Source organism: Setaria viridis, chromosome 3 (assembly GCF_005286985.2).
Source record: "Setaria viridis chromosome 3, Setaria_viridis_v4.0, whole genome shotgun sequence".
NCBI lineage: Eukaryota > Viridiplantae > Streptophyta > Magnoliopsida > Poales > Poaceae > Setaria > Setaria viridis.
This window is the reverse complement of record NC_048265.2, coordinates 12,836,594-12,841,437: the sequence shown is the minus strand read 5'-3', so window position 1 is coordinate 12,841,437 and position 4,844 is coordinate 12,836,594. Positions and strand designations below refer to the sequence as shown.

The 4,844-nt window shown below is 46.4% G+C and overlaps 1 pseudogene; it reads right to left on the bottom strand.

The window, feature by feature from the left end:
- Positions 1-2,001: 2,001 nt before the first annotated feature.
- Positions 2,002-2,171, bottom strand: LOC117851065 (U2 spliceosomal RNA; annotated as a pseudogene).
- Positions 2,172-4,844: the final 2,673 nt, after the last annotated feature.

Genomic DNA, 4,844 nt, shown 5'->3' with positions numbered 1-4,844 from the left:
AGGTAGATGCGTGATGCGTCCTAGCTCTGAGGAAGAAACGGCAGGCAATGTCTGAATCTGAATCATTTTGAAATCATGTCTAGTAGATGATACGCGTAGTTTCTGGTAGCTGAAAGTGAAGGGAAGCTTATGCCTATGTGCCTATGTCAATTGATCCTATTTTTTTCTTCTTCCCCCCACACGAAAGATATTTTAGACCGACAGAACTCTAGCCAAGTGAACAGTAAGAAAGCTGGTGGAGATGGCACTGGTTTAGGTGGAAACGACGTTGTGGTCGTCTCAGTGAGCTTGGAAGCCTCTGAAACTCTTCTTGTTTCATTCCAGCCATGCAGACATTTCGCACAAATCTCTGAACCTTTTCTTTCGCTGACCTTTTCTTTCACTGAAATATTGGGGGATCAGATATTCAGATGTCCTGCTTACTGCACCTTGTGCTGTAAGTTAAATCAGTTTCGGCTGCAACTTCATGGTTACAACCTTCACAGTTCATCAGTTTGATTCAAACTACGTTTCTGTATTCCACAGATGTCGTCAGACTAGTCTCTTTTTTGGCTTTGAAGCATGAACATTTCGGTTCACCATCGATCTGATCGGAAGATCTGTCTGAACTTTCCATCATGAAGCACACTGTTCAAACCTGAAAGAGACGGCAACCAATCTGCCGTCCGGTATCAACATGCCTACAAAGAAACGGGTAAAGGGCCGAGTGGGGACAGAGGGAGATATGTACCAGATCATCCCGTGGTCCCTTCTAAATCGGTTTCAGCATTCTTCAAAGTGGAACCCTCTCTGCATGTGACGCCGGATGAGCACTGTGACTGTCAACTCTATCTCTCGCGTTCAAGGGACAAGTGCAGAGACCCAGCTAAAGCCAACGCACTCGCTCTCTCTCTCACACCCATCCAGTGCTTTTTGCCGATTTGGACAACCTCCCGGCTCCAAAAACAGAGCCCCCCACCCCTCGAATCAAGTTGGCCGGAAACATGCGTAAAATATCTTATGTCCTGCTTAGTGTTATGAATGGAACAGTGCAAGTTGCGTTCAGGCCTCTTTTTCTTGCAGATATATAACCTGTTTTACTAACATGTTCAGGAAAAAGATCGCGCTTGGGACATCTTTTGAACTCCAGGGAATGCAGCTTTCATTTTCAGCTAAAAACTACTACCACCGTATCTTTTAACCCACAGAGTTGCACTTGACTAATATTAGTAGCTACTAGCAAACACTTTCGATATTGGTCGTAGTAGCTACCAACAAACACTTTCATGACAGAATAGGAACAAATCACATGGATAACACAAATCACGCAGCACCAATGGATCGGCAGTGGGGCCTGCCGGTCGAGTACCCTCACCATACAGCAACCGGAGAGATTCCAGCCACCAGAAAAGCTCGACCAGTTGCCCATGGTGGACGCGGGTGGTTCTTCTCCTGGGAGGAGGACTCTCCTCCACAGGCTTCGCGACGACGTCCCCGAGGAGATGGAGGTGTTCTTCGTCAGCTCTCTACGCGCCGACGTACCGCCTGCCGAGCAGGACGAGGTCTCGCAGACCCTCATCGACAATGCTGAAGTCACACGAAATTGTTGATTTCTATCACTTTAAGCTTCTGACGAAGAACAGCATCAATTTAGGAGGACCGTGGTGAAACAACTGCATTTTCCTTGGATCAAGTGCAGGTAGAACCTCACTGCACTGGACTTCAACGAGGCAGATCCGGAAAGGAAGAGAAACAAGATCACCAACAAGAGGGTAACAGAGGCTAGACCACCGGTCACTTCCAAATCTCATCCTGTTACACTCTTACTTAAAGAGCGCGCCTGAATGTCATTAAGCATTTTATTTAAAAAGCTACATGATGAAATTTTAAATTTTGATTTGGTTCTCATCCTTTAACCGAAAGAGCACACTTTAATTTCTTATTGTTAATACGATTTGTCAATATGATGAAGCATTTTTTAAGAAAAAACTATTAGGATGAAATTTTAAAATTTTGATATGGTTGGGGTACGCCAAGCCTAAGCAATAGTGTAATGCTAGGACGACACACAAAAGCCCAGATAACAGGCTCTTCCTAAAAAATAAATTTAATACCATTGTGTGGGTGAGGTCTCACATATTAGATATTAAACTGACTACACTTGATCTTAGCCAAAAGGCCGAGAAAGGTATGAGTTGCCTAATTGCATTGCCCATCCCTTTCTATCTTCCTCCAGCAGCTTACATTATCTCATCGGGCGATTTGGTACTAACTACAGATCATTTGGAGCTAACGACACGGGTGCGCTGAGCAAAAACAGCAGGGCACTGTCCAATGGGCTTCGTGTTTCGAGCAGCATATGAGCCTGTTTTCGGCCTATCAAGCGGCCCGATTACCAGCGAGTCAAAGCGTAGGCCCATACAATTGGCCCAAACAACTCGGATCCCCCATCTCGCTGTCCGGGCGTGTACCCGGCCGCCGTCGAGATGCTTTGAGAAGAAAACGACGCCGGCGGCGGCGGCCGAGATGAGGAGGAGAGGAATGGCACTCACGCGCAGGGTGGTCGCTCGAGATATGCTAATGGAGTCCTGGATTGTCAACACATAACTGCTCATCCCTTGTGGTAACAATACAGGAAGACCAACCAAGAAACCTTTTACACCTCCATGTACAACGTGCACAAATAGCAAAAGCAATGGTTGTACCAGCAGATTCTTGGCATCTGCTTTAGTAGTAAGAGAAGATTAGAAGAAGTATATCTTGTCGAAAACTTTTCATAGTAAAAAAATCGGACGTCTTTGCGTCTGTGCACCGTGCCTCGGAGCTCAGTAACAGACTAACAGTGCTGTGTGCGTTGTACAATGCGTACATGCGTCGCAATTTCTAAATCAATCGAAGAGAGGGGGTTAAGAAAAAAAAATTCCCAAAAACTAATGTTGCATCTGATTTCGACCAAGTACATTAACAATGTCGTCAATCGGCAGTGCAGAATTCATCACGCAGCACAAACAATGAAGCAAGGACTTGCTAGCGCCCGAACGTCCGACATCCGGACCTACAATAGTTTTCCTCCAAAATGTCTACCGCAACATAAGTACCATGTTGCACGAAACATTCAAAGTTTTTCACCGAGCGATCTCCTGTAACATACTATATCGTATGCAACACCGGAAAAAATTCTTCCACAACACGTCAAAACATAGTTTGCAACATCAAGAAATATGAAAAAAAAAAGCTCACTACCATCTAATCGGAGAGAAAACCAAACAACAAGAATAAGATTAAAAGAAAATTTGATATTGCACATACTATTATTGTCTGTCACAAACGTGAAAGCAAAATGTTGCAATAACATGAAAAGGATACAATTTGAACATCCCAAACGATGTATTGCAACAACATTGAAAAAATGCTAAAAATACGTAGTTCTAATAGCATCGCAATCCCCATTGAAACATCTCAAATTGATTATTGCAACAACCAATGCTGAAACATCAAATCCTGGTGAGAGAAAGAGGCAAGCAGGAATGGGAAAAGGGATTGTCGGCGACTTCCTTCCTCCATCGACCGTGCCTGCAAGTCCATACCGGCGGCACGGAGGTTGAGGAGTCACCGAACGCCGACTCGCTAGGAAGTGGAGAAGAGAGGTGAAGGGAGGGCAAGCAGAGAGCGGAGGCAATGGAGGAGGGCAGCTGATGTGGAGACCGGAGAAGTTGTAGGAATCCTCGCCCATGGCCTCCATGGGGCGTGGAACGGAAGGATGAAGGAGGGGAGATAGGAAGGAAAGCAGGCCGCCATGAGCCCGTGACCTCATGCTCACTGCTCTTGGGGGCGGGACGGCAGGCCATAGCGATACCTCTGCCCAACGATGGCCAATGGGGCGAGACGATGGGGATGAGACGGGAGACTGAACGGATAAGGAGCAAGTTAGCGAGAGGACGAGGAAAAAAAATCAACGCAGAAAAGATCCTGCTGGCTCACGTGGGTGGGACCCGCATCCGATTTATATGCCAGCCACCAGATGCCCTATGCTAAGCATTTCCGTATTATTTATCATGCGCTTCTATTATTACTACATGCCAAGGAACTCAAATCCGGCCGCCCTTGCTTCTTCCATTCCACATCAGCTGCGACAGCGTTGTTTCGAGTTGGACTGGTCTGTCCTCCGTCGCGTGGCGCCCACGCACTCACGCGCCTCCCTCTCTGCTTGCACCGGACAATGCTCATAAACTCCAATTGCGATCCAAACTATGTGTTTTTCTTGGTTACAGTCACTCTCATAAAGGGTACAAATGCCTCGATGTTTCCTCTGGACGTGTATACATATCTAGGGATGTCACCTTTGGTAAGCAAGTTTTTCCTTTCTCCCAACTTCATGACAATGCAGGAGCACGTCTACGAGTAGAGATTTCCCTTCTTTCCGCTCATCTTTTACCATCTAGTCATGGGAGTGAATATTTTGGTGATCATATGTTTGGTTCTCCTAATGTGTCGGCTAATTCTGGTGAAGATTTTGCAAAAAATACTATTTTTGGTGCAGATGGCAGGGTAAATGAAGCTAATTTGCATGCGGGCGCGGAAACCGGAGCTGATGATGCACATGCAAGCATGTTGTCGCCTGGTGTGAATGAAGCTATTTTGGGCATGTTCGCTTCACCTTATAAGTCGGCTGAAAAGCTGAAACGGCTGATTTGTTGTGAGAGGAAAACACTGTTTGGTGGCTGATAAGCCGGCTGAATAAGCTGAAGCGAACAGGCCCTTTGCATATGGGCACGGAAACCGGAGCTGATGATGCACCTGCAAGCCTGTTGCCACCTGGTGCGTCTACAGGTGCACATACAAAACCGCATGCAGGACCGCCTGTG